This window comes from Meriones unguiculatus, chromosome 14, assembly GCF_030254825.1.
Source record: "Meriones unguiculatus strain TT.TT164.6M chromosome 14, Bangor_MerUng_6.1, whole genome shotgun sequence".
Taxonomy (NCBI): domain Eukaryota; kingdom Metazoa; phylum Chordata; class Mammalia; order Rodentia; family Muridae; genus Meriones; species Meriones unguiculatus.
The window spans coordinates 49,215,215-49,235,940 of NC_083361.1; the positions used below are offsets into that span (position 1 = coordinate 49,215,215).

The 20,726-nt window shown below is 40.7% G+C and overlaps 5 non-coding genes across 5 annotated transcripts; all 5 read right to left on the reverse strand.

The window, feature by feature from the left end:
* Positions 1 to 2,867: 2,867 nt before the first annotated feature.
* LOC132647924 (small nucleolar RNA SNORD109A) lies at positions 2,868 to 2,932 on the reverse strand. Its single transcript, XR_009586265.1, has one exon. It is a non-coding gene; the product is annotated as a small nucleolar RNA SNORD109A (small nucleolar RNA).
* Positions 2,933 to 6,426: 3,494 nt separating this feature from the next.
* Positions 6,427 to 6,491, reverse strand: LOC132647925 (small nucleolar RNA SNORD109A). The gene has a single exon (XR_009586266.1). It is a non-coding gene; the product is annotated as a small nucleolar RNA SNORD109A (small nucleolar RNA).
* A 3,491-nt stretch (positions 6,492 to 9,982) lies between these two features.
* On the reverse strand, positions 9,983 to 10,047 carry LOC132647926 (small nucleolar RNA SNORD109A). Its single transcript, XR_009586267.1, has one exon. It is a non-coding gene; the product is annotated as a small nucleolar RNA SNORD109A (small nucleolar RNA).
* Positions 10,048 to 13,563: 3,516 nt separating this feature from the next.
* Positions 13,564 to 13,628, reverse strand: LOC132647927 (small nucleolar RNA SNORD109A). The gene has a single exon (XR_009586268.1). It is a non-coding gene; the product is annotated as a small nucleolar RNA SNORD109A (small nucleolar RNA).
* A 3,517-nt stretch (positions 13,629 to 17,145) lies between these two features.
* On the reverse strand, positions 17,146 to 17,210 carry LOC132647929 (small nucleolar RNA SNORD109A). Its single transcript, XR_009586269.1, has one exon. It is a non-coding gene; the product is annotated as a small nucleolar RNA SNORD109A (small nucleolar RNA).
* Between the last annotated feature and the right edge of the window lie 3,516 nt (positions 17,211 to 20,726).

The window sequence follows — 20,726 nt, forward strand, 5'->3', positions numbered from 1 at the left end:
CCACAGGACATTGACAGGGACAGGAGTTGGGTTCTGTGTGCCTGATTCCTGAACCTTCTCTTCGTATCACCTCTCATGTCATGTTTCTTCAAATGAACTCAACACCACCCAGTTTCCAAGATGAAGGAAGGCATTGCATTTAATACCAAAAATATTCTTAATTTTGTTTTGTTTTGTTCTGACAATGGACAACTAGATTTCTGGCTCAACATAATCCATAATCATTTATAAAAAGAATAAATATGGTTCATTGTCAGCTCTGTTTGTGTTTTCGAAAAATTTATGGCAATTCACTTGAATTTTAGAGGGCAAGATTGCATGTTTCCATGCTACTTACAAGGAAGTGAAAACGCATGGGTGGCTCTCTTAGTATCCACGCCAGAGGATCAAGGATAGATGAAATTTGTGAGGGTTATTGTTCTGTGCTCTAGGGGTCTAGACTCCTAACACCTTATCATTGTCCTTTGGGTTCCACACCTGTCAGGGCAGAAATAAGAGTTTAATTCTTTGAGCTTGAATGTCGATAAGGGAAGGAGCTGGGAGAAGGCTTTTCTTAGTACTTCTGGATATATTATTTAGAATTGGAAGCTTCAATGGTAGCTTCAAAAGAAAGTCAAATATGCCAATAACTTCACCCAACTGTTGGTTTTCCAAATCCACCTCAAAATACTAATGGTATTAGGTAGTATCCTTGTCACTTGCTTGGGTTGGGACTACCTAGCTAAGTCCCCTACAATGCCAGGGCCATAGCAAGTGTTCCACCATCAAGAGGCAAGACGAAGCCTAGGTTGTTTAGCCATGAGAGGGACGTTAAATAATTCTCATCTCTTGTGGTACACAGTAGGTAAATATTTAGTTAGGCGAGAATGCAGCCTGCCTACAAACAAAAGACACAATGGGAAGCAGCGTCACTTACCTGTCCTGCCAGAAGGGAAGCACCTCTCCAAGTTTTAGCCTGCAACATAATAAGTATGAAGGTTATCAGAAAAGGAAATGCGTCTAGGCAACCTTGACTTTCTAAAGTGTCCCGACCTTCAAGTCTGCCAGCAGTTCAGTCTTTCCCAGAACCAACTATTGAATTCATTTCCTCCCTTCCAATCCCCTCAGATTTTAGCCACTGTGGCAAGGATTTCTCCTCTTCTGATGACTTCCTCAGAAGCTATCTGTGAGAGCATCTTTGCCAGTGCCAACAGGCACATTGTGTACGCCTCTCAGTGGGCAGCGAGGAAGTTGGACAAAGCAAAGAAGAAGCAGTGCGTATAGCATTGCAGTATGGTCATTCTTAACTCCTCCTTTCTCAAAGTCAAAACGACCAAGTTGCACAGAGGTGAAAGTCAGTAAGCCCAATGGTATCTTTGAGATTTCAGGGTGTCATTGAAATTTGTCCTCTGTGCATGGAATTCTCTCCTTGTTTATCCAACAGAGTGTTCCATAATTGACTTTAGATTTCTTCCCTGCCATGCAACCTCATCTTGGAAGAGAGGGGAATCCAAAGGTAACTTTTTGTCTACATGTATGTTACCATGTCTCGATTCATGGATCTCAAGTCTTCCACTTGGAAGAGCATTGGAATCATCTACCATGCTTCAGGTTAAATCTGATGAAAAGAAGATGTTTTCTACGCACTAACTGACTAGCCTGTGGTCAAATACACTGGGTTGATTTTATCGAGTATGTTGTACTACACATCTGAGATTACATGATGTCCTTGATTGGATATTCAAGCTTCAACCATGGCTTTAGAAATTGTGTATCCAGCAAGTGTTACCAAGAGTCCTATGCTACAGCTTCGTAAAAGTCTGTTAGTAGTAAGATATATATATATATATACATATATGTGTGTGTAAGTTGTGAATTAATTGTGTTCATCATGAGGATGTTAAGAAGATTCAGTGTGTGGTTCTTTCTTGTTTCATTGAAGAGTTAGTGCATCTGATCCATTATCAGGATTGTGGGTCTACCAGCTAGCAACATGTTCTTTAGAAATATCTTTCCTTGTTTCATAAAGGAATAGTTGTTTTCATAGATCTTGGGTAACACGCAAATTTTGTTAGAATAGATGATTTGCATCTGTGTGAGAGCGGCAATAAGAGGATGAATGTACCCAAAAGGAAAAGAAAAACAACAACAACAAGTAACAGAAAGCAAAGCCCAATTGTCATTTCTCATGATGGATCAACTGAGATGGTTTCCATGCGAGAAAGAGATAGGTAAACACAACATGCTCTGGAAGATTTTGGCAGCTAAGACATAAATGATGAACACCCATAAAACTAGGGAATGTCTCCAACAGGTGCCCTGGCTTCTCACCTAGCCATTATTATCTAGAATTTACCCAGCCTCCAACAGGAAAGACCATTTCAATTTTCCCTCTATATAAATTGAATGATCCTTTAATTATTAGTTATACGTCAGCCTTTACACAACTTTGGGAAAAGTGCGAGGGCAGTCATTGTCCTCCAATATTCTTGGGACTACTGGCATGAGCCCTAACCTCGCAGCCTGACACTTTACCACATATGTGCAAGGGTACATCGCCGGAGACTAGGAATGAGCAGCACGTTCGAATTCATCAGTTCTTACATATTTTTTGAGTACGTCATTTGCACCTACAGTCATCTCTACCTGATATATGTGCCTACTCCTATAGTAAAGGTTGTCTCCCTATCACTTGGAATCATTTCTATCTCTTTGAAAATAGAAAGCAATGAAGATTGTATCAAACCAAGTATGGGTATTGTTATGAGGCCTTTTTCGAAAAATCTCAGAATCTGATGCCATACTGCACAGTTTTCATCCTCTCTGAAGAGGGAAGAGTGCAAGGCAGGCTCTGAACTCCTCATGGGTCTCACGTGGACCTCATATCTGGACCTCAGATCGCATCTGTTCAAGTCAGTCAACGTCCTCAGAGACCTGTTGTCATCATAGATCCAGAAAGGCCTTCGCTCAACACATGAGTTTTCACCTACCAAGTGAAATCCCAGAGAGCTAGACTCCTGGGCCTTGACAAGGAAGTTCAAAACTGTGCAGGAGGCATGTAGCTCATTCTGTCAAAGGTTCTGGGGAAACACAGAGGACAGGATTAAAGAGCCTTTCCCCTTTGACACCATATGAGAAAAATAGAGGTCAACACATTGCCTTTGGTGGGTGTCACTGGCCCCAAATCGGGTACCTGTGAATGTTCCTTGAATTTATGTATTTAATCTTTACAACAAAGATTTGGTAAGAATAGAGAAAACATTCAAGAAAGCAAAATGACTTTTTTTCCTATCTAGATAAGATTTTTTCAACATCCTAATTTGCGGTATTGATTCTATGCTCTTCATGTTAACCCGCCTTTACACTTCCTCCTCCTGTTCCCTGTCTTCCATGTATGTTCCTCTCCATCTTACAGTGCCCAGTATTGAGCCTTCCAGTTGTCCTGCAATTGTCAATGCTCTGGAGGATTTTGTGATGTATGTCGCATGACCAACAGCTCCTTCCATATTTCCTTGGACAACAAAAAGCAACACACAGGCCAAGCTACATTTTGGTCCATATACATCACCAGGTATCCCACAGGACATTGACAGGGACAGGAGTTGGGTTCTGTGTGCCTGATTCCTGAACCTTCTCTTCGTATCACCTCTCATGTCATGTTTCTTCAAATGAACTCAACACCACCCAGTTTCCAAGATGAAGGAAGGCATTGCATTTAATACCAAAAATATTCTTAATTTTGTTTTGTTTTGTTCTGACAATGGACAACTAGATTTCTGGCTCAACATAATCCATAATCATTTATAAAAAGAATAAATATGGTTCATTGTCAGCTCTGTTTGTGTTTTCGAAAAATTTATGGCAATTCACTTGAATTTTAGAGGGCAAGATTGCATGTTTCCATGCTACTTACAAGGAAGTGAAAACGCATGGGTGGCTCTCTTAGTATCCACGCCAGAGGATCAAGGATAGATGAAATTTGTGAGGGTTATTGTTCTGTGCTCTAGGGGTCTAGACTCCTAACACCTTAGCATTGTCCTTTGGGTTCCACACCTGTCAGGGCAGAAATAAGAGTTTAATTCTTTGAGCTTGAATGTCGATAAGGGAAGGAGCTGGGAGAAGGCTTTTCTTAGTACTTCTGGATATATTATTTAGAATTGGAAGCTTCAATGGTAGCTTCAAAAGAAAGTCAAATATGCCAATAACTTCACCCAACTGTTGGTTTTCCAAATCCACCTCAAAATACTAATGGTATTAGGTAGTATCCTTGTCACTTGCTTGGGTTGGGACTACCTAGCTAAGTCCCCTACAATGCCAGGGCCATAGCAAGTGTTCCACCATCAAGAGGCAAGACGAAGCCTAGGTTGTTTAGCCATGAGAGGGACGTTAAATAATTCTCATCTCTTGTGGTACACAGTAGGTAAATATTTAGTTAGGCGAGAATGCAGCCTGCCTACAAACAAAAGACACAATGGGAAGCAGCGTCACTTACCTGTCCTGCCAGAAGGGAAGCACCTCTCCAAGTTTTAGCCTGCAACATAATAAGTATGAAGGTTATCAGAAAAGGAAATGCGTCTAGGCAACCTTGACTTTCTAAAGTGTCCCGACCTTCAAGTCTGCCAGCAGTTCAGTCTTTCCCAGAACCAACTATTGAATTCATTTCCTCCCTTCCAATCCCCTCAGATTTTAGCCACTGTGGCAAGGATTTCTCCTCTTCTGATGACTTCCTCAGAAGCTATCTGTGAGAGCATCTTTGCCAGTGCCAACAGGCACATTGTGTACGCCTCTCAGTGGGCAGCGAGGAAGTTGGACAAAGCAAAGAAGAAGCAGTGCGTATAGCATTGCAGTATGGTCATTCTTAACTCCTCCTTTCTCAAAGTCAAAACGACCAAGTTGCACAGAGGTGAAAGTCAGTAAGCCCAATGGTATCTTTGAGATTTCAGGATGTCATTGAAATTTGTCCTCTGTGCATGGAATTCTCTCCTTGTTTATCCAACAGAGTGTTCCATAATTGACTTTAGATTTCTTCCCTGCCATGCAACCTCATCTTGGAAGAGAGGGGAATCCAAAGGTAACTTTTTGTCTACATGTATGTTACCATGTCTCGATTCATGGATCTCAAGTCTTCCACTTGGAAGAGCATTGGAATCATCTACCATGCTTCAGGTTAAATCTGATGAAAAGAAGATGTTTTCTACGCACTAACTGACTAGCCTGTGGTCAAATACACTGGGTTGATTTTATCGAGTATGTTGTACTACACATCTGAGATTACATGATGTCCTTGATTGGATATTCAAGCTTCAACCATGGCTTTAGAAATTGTGTATCCAGCAAGTGTTACCAAGAGTCCTATGCTACAGCTTCGTAAAAGTCTGTTAGTAGTAAGATATATATATATATATATATACATATATGTGTGTGTAAGTTGTGAATTAATTGTGTTCATCATGAGGATGTTAAGAAGATTCAGTGTGTGGTTCTTTCTTGTTTCATTGAAGAGTTAGTGCATCTGATCCATTATCAGGATTGTGGGTCTACCAGCTAGCAACATGTTCTTTAGAAATATCTTTCCTTGTTTCATAAAGGAATAGTTGTTTTCATAGATCTTGGGTAACACGCAAATTTTGTTAGAATAGATGATTTGCATCTGTGTGAGAGCGGCAATAAGAGGATGAATGTACCCAAAAGGAAAAGAAAAACAACAACAACAAGTAACAGAAAGCAAAGCCCAATTGTCATTTCTCATGATGGATCAACTGAGATGGTTTCCATGCGAGAAAGAGATAGGTAAACACAACATGCTCTGGAAGATTTTGGCAGCTAAGACATAAATGATGAACACCCATAAAACTAGGGAATGTCTCCAACAGGTGCCCTGGCTTCTCACCTAGCCATTATTATCTAGAATTTACCCAGCCTCCAACAGGAAAGACCATTTCAATTTTCCCTCTATATAAATTGAATGATCCTTTAATTATTAGTTATACGTCAGCCTTTACACAACTTTGGGAAAAGTGCGAGGGCAGTCATTGTCCTCCAATATTCTTGGGACTACTGGCATGAGCCCTAACCTCGCAGCCTGACACTTTACCACATATGTGCAAGGGTACATCGCCGGAGACTAGGAATGAGCAGCACTTTCGAATTCATCAGTTCTTACATATTTTTTGAGTACGTCATTTGCACCTACAGTCATCTCTACCTGATATATGTGCCTACTCCTATAGTAAAGGTTGTCTCCCTATCACTTGGAATCATTTCTATCTCTTTGAAAATAGAAAGCAATGAAGATTGTATCAAACCAAGTATGGGTATTGTTATGAGGCCTTTTTCGAAAAATCTCAGAATCTGATGCCATACTGCACAGTTCTCATCCTCTCTGAAGAGGGAAGAGTGCAAGGCAGGCTCTGAACTCCTCATGGGTCTCACGTGGACCTCATATCTGGACCTCAGATCGCATCTGTTCAAGTCAGTCAACGTCCTCAGAGACCTGTTGTCATCATAGATCCAGAAAGGCCTTCGCTCAACACATGAGTTTTCACCTACCAAGTGAAATCCCAGAGAGCTAGACTCCTGGGCCTTGACAAGGAAGTTCAAAACTGTGCAGGAGGCATGTAGCTCATTCTGTCAAAGGTTCTGGGGAAACACAGAGGACAGGATTAAAGAGCCTTTCCCCTTTGACACCATATGAGAAAAATAGAGGTCAACACATTGCCTTTGGTGGGTGTCACTGGCCCCAAATCGGGTACCTGTGAATGTTCCTTGAATTTATGTATTTAATCTTTACAACAAAGATTTGGTAAGAATAGAGAAAACATTCAAGAAAGCAAAATGACTTTTTTCCTATCTAGATAAGATTTTTTCAACATCCTAATTTGCGGTTTTGATTCTATGCTCATCATGTTAACCCGCCTTTACACTTCCTCCTCAGGTTCCCTGTCTTCCATGTATGTTCCTCTCCATCTTACAGTGCACAGTATTGAGCCTTCCAGTTGTCCTGCAATTGTCAATGCTCTGGAGGATTTTGTGATGTATGTCCCATGACCACCAGCTCCTTCCATATTTCCTTGGACAACAAAAAGCAACACACAGGCCAAGCTATATTTTGGTCCATATACATCACCAGGTATCCCACAGGACATTGACAGGGACAGGAGTTGGGTTCTGTGTGCCTGATTCCTGAACCTTCTCTTCTTATCACCTCTCATGTCATGTTTCTTCAAATGAACTCAACACCACCCAGGTTCCAAGATGAAGGAAGGCATTGCATTTAATACCAAAAATATTCTTAGTTTTGTTTTGTTTTGTTCTGAAAATGGACAACTAGATTTCTGGCTCAACATAATCCATAATCATTTATAAAAAGAATAAATATGGTTCCTTGTCAGCTCTGTTTGGGTTTTTGAAAACTTTATGGCAATTCACCTGAATTTTAGAGGGCAAGATTGCATGTTTCCATGCTACTTACAAGGAAGTGAAAACGCATGGGTTGCTCTCTTAGTATCCACGCCAGAGGATCAATGATAGATGAAATTTGTGAGGGTTATTGTTCTGTGCTCTAGGGGTCTAGACTCCTAACACCCTATCATCTTCCTTTGGGTTCCACACCTGTCAGGGCAGAAATAAAAGTTTAATTCTTTGAGCTTGAATGTCGATAAGGGAAGGAGCTGGGAGAAGGCTTTTCTTAGTACTTCTGGATATATTATTTAGAATTGGAAGCTTCAATGGTAGCTTCAAAAGAAAGTCAAATATGCCAATAACTTCACCTAACTGTTGGTTTTCCAAATGCACCTCAAAATACTAATGGTATTAGTTAGTATCCTTGTCACTTGCTTGGGTTTGGTCTACCTAGCTAAGTCCCCTACAATGCCAGGGCCATAGCAAGTGTTCCACCATCAATAGGCAAGATGAAGCCTAGGTTGTTTAGCCATGAGAGGGACGTTAAATAAATCTCATCTCTTGTGGTACACAGTAGGTAAATATTTAGTCAGGCGAGAATGCAGCCTGTCTACAAACAAAAGACACAATGGGAAGCAGCGTCACTTACCTGTCCTGCCAGAAGGGAAGCACCTCTCCAAGTTTTAGCCTGCAACATAATAAGTATGAAGGTTATCAGAAAATGAAATGCGTCTAGGCAACCTTGACTTTCTAAAGTGTCCCGACCTTCAAGTCTGCCAGCACTTCAGTCTTTCCCAGAACCAACTATTGAATTCATTTCCTCCCTTCCAATCCCCTCAGATTTTAGCCACTGTGGCAAGGATTTCTCCTCTTCTGATGACTTCCTCAGAAGCTATCTGTGAGAGCATCTTTGCCAGTGCCAACAGGCACATTGTGTACGCCTCTCAGTGGGCAGCGAGGAAGTTGGACAAAGCAAAGAAGAAGCAGTGCGTATAGCATTGCAGGATGGTCATTCTTAACTCCTCCTTTCTCAAAGTCAAAACGACCAAGTTGCACAGAGGTGAAAGTCAGTAAGCCCAATGGTATCTTTGAGATTTCAGGATGTCATTGAAATTTGTCCTCTGTGCATGGAATTCTCTCCTTGTTTATCCAACAGAGTGTTCCATAATTGACTTTAGATTTCTTCCCTGCCATGCAACCTCATCTTGGAAGAGAGGGGAATCCAAAGGTAACTTTTTGTCTACATGTATGTTACCATGTCTCGATTCATGGAACTCAAGTCTTCCACTTGGAAGAGCATTGGAATCATCTACCATGCTTCAGGTTAAATCTGATGAAAAGAAGATGTTTTCTACGCACTAACTGACTAGCCTGTGGTCAAATACACTGGGTTGATTTTATCGAGTATGTTGTACTACACATCTGAGATTACATGATGTCCTTGATTGGATATTCAAGCTTCAACCATGGCTTTAGAAATTGTGTATCCAGCAAGTGTTACCAAGAGTCCTATGCTACAGCTTCGTAAAAGTCTGTTAGTAGTAAGATATATATATATATATATACATATATGTGTGTGTAAGTTGTGAATTAATTGTGTTCATCATGAGGATGTTAAGAAGATTCAGTGTTTGGTTCTTTCTTGTTTCATTGAAGAGTTAGTGCATCTGATTCATTATCAGGATTGTGGGTCTACCAGCTAGCAACATGTTCTTTAGAAATATCTTTCCTTGTTTCATAAAGGAATAGTTGTTTTCATAGATCTTGGGTAACACGCAAATTTTGTTAGAATAGATGATTTGCATCTGTGTGAGAGCGGCAATAAGAGGATGAATGTACCCAGGAGGAAAAGAAAAACAACAACAACAAGTAACAGAAAGCAAAGCCCAATTGTCATTTCTCATGATGGATCAACTGAGATGGTTTCCATGCGAGAAAGAGATAGGTAAACACAACATGCTCTGGAAGATTTTGGCAGCTAAGACATAAATGATGAACACCAATAAAACTAGGGAATGTCTCCAACAGGTGCCCAGGCTTCTCACCTAGCCATTATTATCTAGAATTTACCCAGCCTCCAACAGGAAAGACCATTTCAATTTTCCCTCTATATAAATTGAATGATCCTTTAATTATTAGTTATACGTCAGCCTTTACACAACTTTGGGAAAAGTGCGAGGGCAGTCATTGTCCTCCAATATTCTTGGGACTACTGGCATGAGCCCTAACCTCGCAGCCTGACACTTTACCACATATGTGCAAGGGTACATCGCCGGAGACTAGGAATGAGCAGCACGTTCGAATTCATCAGTTCTTACATATTTTTTGAGTACGTCATTTGCACCTACAGTCATCTCTACCTGATATATGTGCCTACTCCTATAGTAAAGGTTGTCTCCCTATCACTTGGAATCATTTATATCTCTTTGAAAATAGAAAGCAATGAAGATTGTATCAAACCAAGTATGGGTATTGTTATGAGGCCTTTTTCGAAAAATCTCAGAATCTGATGCCATACTGCACAGTTCTCATCCTCTCTGAAGAGGGAAGAGTGCAAGGCAGGCTCTGAACTCCTCATGGGTCTCACGAGGACCTCATATCTGGACCTCAGATCGCATCTGTTCAAGTCAGTCAACGTCCTCAGAGACCTGTTGTCATCATAGATCCAGAAAGGCCTTCGCTCAACACATGAGTTTTCACCTACCAAGTGAAATCCCAGAGAGCTAGACTCCTGGGCCTTGACAAGAAAGTTCAAAACTGTGCAGGAGGCATGTAGCTCATTCTGTCAAAGGTTCTGGGGAAACACAGAGGACAGGATTAAAGAGCCTTTCCCCTTTGACACCATATGAGAAAAATAGAGGTCAACACATTGCCTTTGGTGGGTGTCACTGGCCCCAAATCGGGTACCTGTGAATGTTCCTTGAATTTATGTATTTAATCTTTACAACAAAGATTTGGTAAGAATAGAGAAAACATTCAAGAAAGCAAAATGACTTTTTTCCTATCTAGATAAGATTTTTTCAACATCCTAATTTGCGGTTTTGATTCTATGCTCATCATGTTAACCCGCCTTTACACTTCCTCCTCAGGTTCCCTGTCTTCCATGTATGTTCCTCTCCATCTTACAGTGCACAGTATTGAGCCTTCCAGTTGTCCTGCAATTGTCAATGCTCTGGAGGATTTTGTGATGTATGTCCCATGACCACCAGCTCCTTCCATATTTCCTTGGACAACAAAAAGCAACACACAGGCCAAGCTATATTTTGGTCCATATACATCACCAGGTATCCCACAGGACATTGACAGGGACAGGAGTTGGGTTCTGTGTGCCTGATTCCTGAACCTTCTCTTCTTATCACCTCTCATGTCATGTTTCTTCAAATGAACTCAACACCACCCAGGTTCCAAGATGAAGGAAGGCATTGCATTTAATACCAAAAATATTCTTAGTTTTGTTTTGTTTTGTTCTGAAAATGGACAACTAGATTTCTGGCTCAACATAATCCATAATCATTTATAAAAAGAATAAATATGGTTCCTTGTCAGCTCTGTTTGGGTTTTTGAAAACTTTATGGCAATTCACCTGAATTTTAGAGGGCAAGATTGCATGTTTCCATGCTACTTACAAGGAAGTGAAAACGCATGGGTTGCTCTCTTAGTATCCACGCCAGAGGATCAATGATAGATGAAATTTGTGAGGGTTATTGTTCTGTGCTCTAGGGGTCTAGACTCCTAACACCCTATCATCTTCCTTTGGGTTCCACACCTGTCAGGGCAGAAATAAAAGTTTAATTCTTTGAGCTTGAATGTCGATAAGGGAAGGAGCTGGGAGAAGGCTTTTCTTAGTCCTTCTGGATATATTATTTAGAATTGGAAGCTTCAATGGTAGCTTCAAAAGAATGTCAAATATGCCAATAACTTCACCTAACTGTTGGTTTTCCAAATGCACCTCAAAATACTAATGGTATTAGTTAGTATCCTTGTCACTTGCTTGGGTTTGGTCTACCTAGCTAAGTCCCCTACAATGCCAGGGCCATAGCAAGTGTTCCACCATCAATAGGCAAGATGAAGCCTAGGTTGTTTAGCCATGAGAGGGACGTTAAATAAATCTCATCTCTTGTGGTACACAGTAGGTAAATATTTCGTCAGGCGAGAATGCAGCCTGTCTACAAACAAAAGACACAATGGGAAGCAGCGTCACTTACCTGTCCTGCCAGAAGGGAAGCACCTCTCCAAGTTTTAGCCTGCAACATAATAAGTATGAAGGTTATCAGAAAATGAAATGCGTCTAGGCAACCTTGACTTTCTAAAGTGTCCCGACCTTCAAGTCTGCCAGCACTTCAGTCTTTCCCAGAACCAACTATTGAATTCATTTCCTCCCTTCCAATCCCCTCAGATTTTAGCCACTGTGGCAAGGATTTCTCTTCTTCTGATGACTTCCTCAGAAGCTGTTTGTGAGAGCATCTTTGCCAGTGCCAGCAGGCACAGTGTGGACGCCTCTCAGTGGGCAGCGAGGAAGTTGGACAAAGCAAAGAAGAAGCAGTGAGTATAGCATTGCAGTATTGTCATTCTTAACTCCTCCTTTCTCAAAGTCAAAACGACCAAGTTGCACAGAGGTGAAAGTCAGTAAGCCCAATGGTATCTTTGAGATTTCAGGGTGTCATTGAAATTTGTCCTCTGTGCATGGAATTCTCTCCTTGTTTATCCAACAGAGTGTTCCATAATTGACTTTAGATTTCTTCCCTGCCATGCAACCTCATCTTGGAAGAGAGGGGAATCCAAAGGTACCTTTTTATCTACATGTATGTTACCATGTCTCGATTCATAAAAACTCAAGTCTTCCACTTGGAAGAGCGTTGGAATCATCTACCATGCTTCAGGTTAAATCTGATGAAAAGAAGATGTTTTCTACGCACTAACTGACTAGCCCGTGGTCAAATACACATGGGTTCCTTTTTATCGAGTATGCTGTACTACACATCTGAGATTACATGATGTCCTTGATTGGATATTCAAGCTTCAAACATGGCTTTAGAAATTGTGTATCCAGCAAGTGTTACCAAGAGTCCTATGCTACAGCTTCGTTAAAGTCTGTTAGTAGTAAGATATATATATATATATATATATATATATATATATATATATACATATATGTGTGTGTCAGTCCTGAATTAATTGTGTTCATCATGAGGATGTTAAGAAGATTCAGTGTGTGGTTCTTTCTTGTTTCATTGAAGAGTTAGCGCATCTGATCCATTATCAGGATTGTGGGTCTACCAGCTAGCAACATGTTCTTTAGAAATATCTTTCCTTGTTTCATAAAGGAATAGTTGTTTTCATAGATCTTGGGTAACACGCAAATTTTGTTAGAATAGATGATTTGCATCTGTGTGAGAGCGGCAATAAGAGGATGAATGTACCCAGGAGGAAAAGAAAAACAACAACAACAAGTAACAGAAAGCAAAGCCCAATTGTCATTTCTCATGATGGATCAACTGAGATGGTTTCCATGCGAGAAAGAGATAGGTAAACACAACATGCTCTGGAAGATTTTGGCAGCTAAGACATAAATGATGAACACCAATAAAACTAGGGAATGTCTCAAACAGGTGCCCTGGTTTCTCACCTAGCCATTATTATCTAGAATTTACCCAGCCTCCAACAGGAAAGACCATTTCAATTTTCCCTCTATATAAATTGAATGATCCTTTAATTATTAGTTATACGTCAGCCTTTACACAACTTTGGGAAAAGTGCGAGGGCAGTCCTTGTCCTCCAATATTCTTGGGACTACTGGCATGAGCCCTAACCTCCTAGCCTGACACTTTACCACATATGTGCAAGGGTACATCGCCGCAGACTACGAATGAGCAGCACGTTCGAATTCATCAGTTCTTACATATTTTTTGAGTACGTCATTTGCACCTACAGTCATCTCTACCTGATATATGTGCCTACTCCTATAGTAAAGGTTGTCTCCCTATCACTTGGAATCATTTCTATCTCTTTGAAAATAGAAAGCAATGAAGATTGTATCAAACCAAGTATGGGTATTGTTATGAGGCCTTTTTCGAAAAATCTCAGAATCTGATGCCATACTGCACAGTTCTCATCCTCTCTGAAGAGGGAAGAGTGCAAGGCAGGCTCTGAACTCCTCATGGGTCTCACGAGGACCTCATATCTGGACCTCAGATCGCATCTGTTCAAGTCAGTCAACGTCCTCAGAGACCTGTTGTCATCATAGATCCAGAAAGGCCTTCGCTCAACACATGAGTTTTCACCTACCAAGTGAAATCCCAGAGAGCTAGACTCCTGGGCCTTGACAAGGAAGTTCAAAACTGTGCAGGAGGCATGTAGCTCATTCTGTCAAAGGTTCTGGGGAAACACAGAGGACAGGATTAAAGAGCCTTTCCCCTTTGACACCATATGAGAAAAATAGAGGTCAACACATTGCCTTTGGTGGGTGTCACTGGCCCCAAATCGGGTACCTGTGAATGTTCCTTGAATTTATGTATTTAATCTTTACAACAAAGATTTGGTAAGAATAGAGAAAACATTCAAGAAAGCAAAATGACTTTTTTCCTATCTAGATAAGATTTTTCAACATCCTAATTTGCGGTTTTGATTCAATGCTCGTCATGTTAGTTGCCTTTACACTTCCTCCTCAGGTTCCCTGTCTTCCATGTATGTTCCTCTCCATCTTACAGTGCCCAGTATTGAGCCTTCCAGTTGTCCTGCAATTGTCAATGCTCTGGAGGATTTTGTGATGTATGTCGCATGACCACCAGCTCCTTCCCTATTTCCTTGGACAACAAAAAGCAACACACAGGCCAAGCTATATTTTGGTCCATATACATCACCAGGTATCCCACAGGACATTGACAGGGACCCGAGTTGGGTTCTGTGTGCCTGATTCCTGAACCTTCTCTTCTTATCACCTCTCATGTCATGTTTCTTCAAATGAACTCAACACCACCCAGGTTCCAAGATGAAGGAAGGCATTGCATTTAATACCAAAAATATTCTTCGTTTTGTTTTGTTTTGTTCTGACAATGGACAACTAGATTTCTGGCTCAACATAATCCATAATCATTTATAAAAAGAATAAATATGGTTCATTGTCAGCTCTGTTTGGGTTTTTGAAAACTTTATGGCAATTCACCTGAATTTTAGAGGGCAAGATTGCATGTTTCCATGCTACTTACAAGGAAGTGAAAACGCATGGGTTGCTCTCTTAGTATCCACGCCAGAGGATCAATGATAGATGAAATTTGTGAGGGTTATTGTTCTGTGCTCTAGGGGTCTAGACTCCTAACACCCTATCATCTTCCTTTGGGTTCCACACCTGTCAGGGCAGAAATAAAAGTTTAATTCTTTGAGCTTGAATGTCGATAAGGGAAGGAGCTGGGAGAAGGCTTTTCTTAGTACTTCTGGATATATTATTTAGAATTGGAAGCTTCAATGGTAGCTTCAAAAGAAAGTCAAATATGCCAATAACTTCCCCCAACTGTTGGTTTTCCAAATGCACCTCAAAATACTAATGGTATTAGTTAGTATCCTTGTCACTTGCTTGGGTTTGGTCTACCTAGCTAAGTCCCCTACAATGCCAGGGCCATAGCAAGTGTTCCACCATCAATAGGCAAGATGAAGCCTAGGTTGTTTAGCCATGAGAGGGACGTTAAATAAATCTCATCTCTTGTGGTACACAGTAGGTAAATATTTCGTCAGGCGAGAATGCAGCCTGTCTACAAACAAAAGAAACAATGGGAAGCAGCATCACTTACCTGTCCTGCCAGAAGGGAAGCACCTCTCTAAGTTTTAGCCTGCAACATAATAAGTATGAAGGTTATCAGAAAATGAAATGCGTCTAGGCAACCTTGACTTTCTAAAGTGTCCCGACCCTCAAGTCTGCCAGCAGTTCAGTCTTTCCCAGAACCAACTATTGAATTAATTTCCTCCCTTCAAATCGCCTCAGATTTTAGCCACTGTGGCAAGGATTTCTCTTCTTCTGATGACTTCCTCAGAAGCTGTCTGTGAGAGCATCTTTGCCAGTGCCAGCAGGCACAGTATGGACGCCTCTCAGTGGGCAGCGAGGAAGTTGGACAAAGCAAAGAAGAAGCAGTGAGTATAGCATTGCAGTATGGTCATTCTTAACTCCTCCTTTCTCAAGTCAAAACGACCAAGTTGCACAGAGGTGAAAGTCAGTAAGCCCAATGGTATCTTTGAGATTTCAGGGTGTCATTGAAATTTGTCCTCTGTGCATGGAATTCTCCCCTTGTTTATCCAACAGAGTGTTCCATAATTGACTTTAGATTTCTTCCCTGCCATGCAACCTCATCTTGGAAGAGAGGGGAATCCAAAGGTACCTTTTTGTCTACATGTATGTTACCATGTCTCGATTCATAAAAACTCAAGTCTTCCACTTGGAAGAGCGTTGGAATCATCTACCATGCTTCAGGTTAAATCTGATGAAAAGAAGATGTTTTCTACGCACTAACTGACTAGCCCGTGGTCAAATACACATGGGTTGCTTTTTATCGAGTATGTTGTACTACACATCTGAGATTACATGATGTCCTTGATTGGATATTCAAGCTTCAAACATGGCTTTAGATATTGTGTATCCAGCAAGTGTTACCAAGAGTCCTATGCTACAGCTTCCTAAAAGTCTGTTAGTAGTAAGATATATATATATATATATATATATATATATATATATATATATATACATATATGTGTGTGTCAGTTCTGAATTAATTGTGTTCATCATGAGGATGTTAAGAAGATTCAGTGTGTGGTTCTTTCTTGTTTCATTGAAGAGTTAGCGCATCTGATCCATTATCAGGATTGTGGGTCTACCAGCTAGCAACATGTTCTTTAGAAATATCTTTCCTTGTTTCATAAAGGAATAGTTGTTTTCATAGATCTTGGGTAACACGCAAATTTTGTTAGAATAGATGATTTGCATCTGTGTGAGAGCGGCAATAAGAGGATGAATGTACCCAGGAGGAAAAGAAAAACAACAACAACAAGTAACAGAAAGCAAAGCCCAATTGTCTTTTCTCATGATGGATCAACTGAGATGGTTTCCATGCGAGAAAGAGATAGGTAAACACAACATGCTCTGGAAGATTTTGGCAGCTAAGACATAAATGATGAACACCAATAAAACTAGGGAATGTCTCAAACAGGTGCCCTGGTTTCTCACCTAGCCATTATTATCTAGAATTTACCCAGCCTCCAACAGGAAAGACCATTTCAATTTTCCCTCTATATAAATTGAATGATCCTTTAATTATTAGTTATACGTCAGCCTTTACACAACTTTGGGAAAAGTGCGAGGGCAGTCCTTGTCCTCCAATATTCTTGGGACTACTGGCATGAGCCCTAACCTCCCAGCCTGACACTTTACCACATATGTGCAAGGGTACATCGCCGCAGACTACGAATGAGCAGCACGTTCGAATTCATCAGTTCTTACATATTTTTTGAGTACGTCATTTGCACCTACAGTCATCTCTACCTGATATATGTGCCTACTCCTATAGTAAAGGTTGTCTCCCTATCACTTGGAATCATTTCTATCTCTTTGAAAATAGAAAGCAATGAAGATTGTATCAAACCAAGTATGGGTATTGTTATGAGGCCTTTTTCGAAAAATCTCAGAATCTGATGCCATACTGCACAGTTCTCATCCTCTCTGAAGAGGGAAGAGTGCAAGGCAGGCTCTGAACTCCTCATGGGTCTCACGAGGACCTCATATCTGGACCTCAGATCGCATCTGTTCAAGTCAGTCAACGTCCTCAGAGACCTGTTGTCATCATAGATCCAGAAAGGCCTTCGCTCAACACATGAGTTTTCACCTACCAAGTGAAATCCCAGAGAGCTAGACTCCTGGGCCTTGACAAGGAAGTTCAAAACTGTGCAGGAGGCATGTAGCTCATTCTGTCAAAGGTTCTGGGGAAACACAGAGGACAGGATTAAAGAGCCTTTCCCCTTTGACACCATATGAGAAAAATAGAGGTCAACACATTGCCTTTGGTGGGTGTCACTGGCCCCAAATCGGGTACCTGTGAATGTTCCTTGAATTTATGTATTTAATCTTTACAACAAAGATTTGGTAAGAATAGAGAAAACATTCAAGAAAGCAAAATGACTTTTTTCCTATCTAGATAAGTTTTTTCAACATCCTAATTCGCGGTTTTGATTCTATGCTCGTCATGTTAACCCGCCTTTACACTTCCTCCTCAGGTTCCCTGTCTTCCATGTATGTTCCTCTCCATCTTACAGTGCACAGTATTGAGCCTTCCAGTTGTCCTGCAATTGTCAATGCTCTGGAGGATTTTGTGATGTATGTCCCATGACCACCAGCTCCTTCCATATTTCCTTGGACAACAAAAAGCAACACACAGGCCAAGCTATATTTTGGTCCATATACATCACCAGGTATCCCACAGGACATTGACAGGGACAGGAGTTGGGTTCTGTGTGCCTGATTCCTGAACCTTCTCTTCTTATCACCTCTCATGTCATGTTTCTTCAAATGAACTCAACACCACCCAGGTTCCAAGATGAAGGAAGGCATTGCATTTAATACCAAAAATATTCTTTGTTTTGTTTTGTTTTGTTCTGACAATGGACAACTAGATTTCTGGCTCAACATAATCCATAATCATTTATAAAAAGAATAAATATGGTTCTTTGTCAGCTCTGTTTGGGTTTTTGAAAACTTTATGGCAATTCACCTGAATTTTAGAGGGCAAGATTGCATGTTTCCATGCTACTTACAAGGAAGTGAAAACGCATGGGTTGCTCTCTTAGTATCCACGCCAGAGGATCAAGGATAGATGAAATTTGTGAGGGTTATTGTTCTGTGCTCTAGGGGTCTAGACTCCTAACACCCTATCATCTTCCTTTGGGTTCCACACCTGTCAGGGCAGAAATAAAAGTTTAATTCTTTGAGCATGAATGTCGATAAGGGAAGGAGCTGGGAGAAGGCTTTTCTTAGTACTTCTGGATATATTATTTAGAATTGGAAGCTTCAATGGTAGCTTCAAAAGAAAGTCAATTATGCCAATAACTTCACCCAACTGTTGGTTTTCCAAATGCACCTCAAAATACTAATGGTATTAGTTAGTATTGTCACTTGCTTGGGTTTGGTCTACCTAGCTAAGTCCCCTACAATGCCAGGGCCATAGCAAGTGTTCCACCATCAATAGGCAAGATGAAGCCTAGGTTGTTTAGCCATGAGAGGGATGTTAAATAAATCTCATCTCTTGTGGTACACAGTAGGTAAATATTTCGTCAGGCGAGAATGCAGCCTGTCTACAAACAAAAGACACAATGGGAAGCAGCGTCACTTACCTGTCCTGCCAGAAGGGAAGCACCTCTCCAAGTTTTAGCCTGCAACATAATAAGTATGAAGGTTATCAGAAAATGAAATGCGTCTAGGCAACCTTGACGTTCTAAAGTGTCCCTACCTTCAAGTCTGCCAGCACTTCAGTCTTTCCCAGAACCAACTATTGAATTCATTTCCTCCCTTCCAATCCCCTCAGATTTTAGCCACTGTGGCAAGGATTTCTCTTCTTCTGATGACTTCCTCAGAAGCTGTCTGTGAGAGCATCTTTGCCAGTGCCAGCAGGCACAGTGTGGACGCCTCTCAGTGGGCAGCGAGGAAGTTGGACAAAGCAAAGAAGAAGCAGTGAGTATAGCATTGCAGTATGGTCATTCTTAACTCCTCCTTTCTCAAAGTCAAAACGACCAAGTTGCACAGAGGTGAAAGTCAGTAAGCCCAATGGTATCTTTGAGATTTCAGGGTGTGATTGAAATTTGTCCTCTGTGCATGGAATTCTCCCCTTGTTTATCCAACAGAGTGTTCCATAATTGACTTTAGATTTCTTCCCTGCCATGCAACCTCATCTTGGAAGAGAGGGGAATCCAAAGGTACCTTTTTGTCTACATGTATGTTACCATGTCTCGATTCATAAAAACTCAAGTCTTCCACTTGGAAGAGCGTTGGAATCATCTACCATGCTTCAGGTTAAATCTGATGAAAAGAAGATGTTTTCTACGCACTAACTGACTAGCCCGTGGTCAAATACAAATGGGTTGCTTTTTATCGAGTATGTTGTACTACACATCTGAGATTACATGATGTCCTTGATTGGATATTCAAGCTTCAAACATGGCTTTAGAAATTGTGTATCCAGCAAGTGTTACCAAGAGTCCTATGCTACAGATTCGTAAAAGTCTGTTAGTAGTAAGATATATATATATATATATATATATATATATATATATATATATATATATATATGTGTTTGTCAGTTCTGAATTAATTGTGTTCATCATGAGGATGTTAAGAAGATTCAGTGTGTGGCTCTTTCTTGTTTCATTGAAGAGTTAGCGCATCTGATCCATTATCAGGATTGTGGGTCTACCAGCTAGCAACATGTTCTTTAGAAATATCTTTCCTTGTTTCATAAAGGAATAGTTGTTTTCATAGATCTTGGGTAACACGCAAATTTTGTTAGAATAGATGATTTGCATCTGTGTGAGAGCGGCAATAAGAGGATGAATGTACCCAGGAGGAAAAGAAAAACAACAACAACAAGTAACAGAAAGCAAAGCCCAATTGTCATTTCTCATGATGGATCAACTGAGATGGTTTCCATGCGAGAAAGAGATAGGTAAACACAACATGCTCTGGAAGATTTTGGCAGCTAAGACATAAATGATGAACACCAATAAAACTAGGGAATGTCTCAAACAGGTGCCCTGGTTTCTCACCTAGCCATTATTATCTAGAATTTACCCAGCCTCCAACAGGAAAGACCATTTCAATTTTCCCTCTATATAAATTGAATGATCCTTTAATTATTAGTTATACGTCAGCCTTTACACAACTTTGGGAAAAGTGCGAGGGCAGTCCTTGTCCTCCAATATTCTTGGGACTACTGGCATGAGCCCTAACCTCCCAGCCTGACACTTTACCACATATGTGCAAGAGTACATCGCCGGAGACTAGGAATGAGCAGCACGTTCTAATTCATCAGTTCTTACATATTTTTTGAGTACGTCATTTGCACCTACAGTCATCTCTACCTGATATATGTGCCTACTCCTATAGTAAAGGTTGTCTCCCTATCACTTGGAATCATTTCTATCTCTTTGAAAATAGAAAGCAATGAAGATTGTATCAAACCAAGTATGGGTATTGTTATGAGGCTTTTTTCGAAAAATCTCAGAATCTGATGCCATACTGCACAGTTCTCATCCTCTCTGAAGAGGGAAGAGTGCAAGGCAGGCTCTGAACTCCTCATGGGTCTCACGAGGACCTCATATCT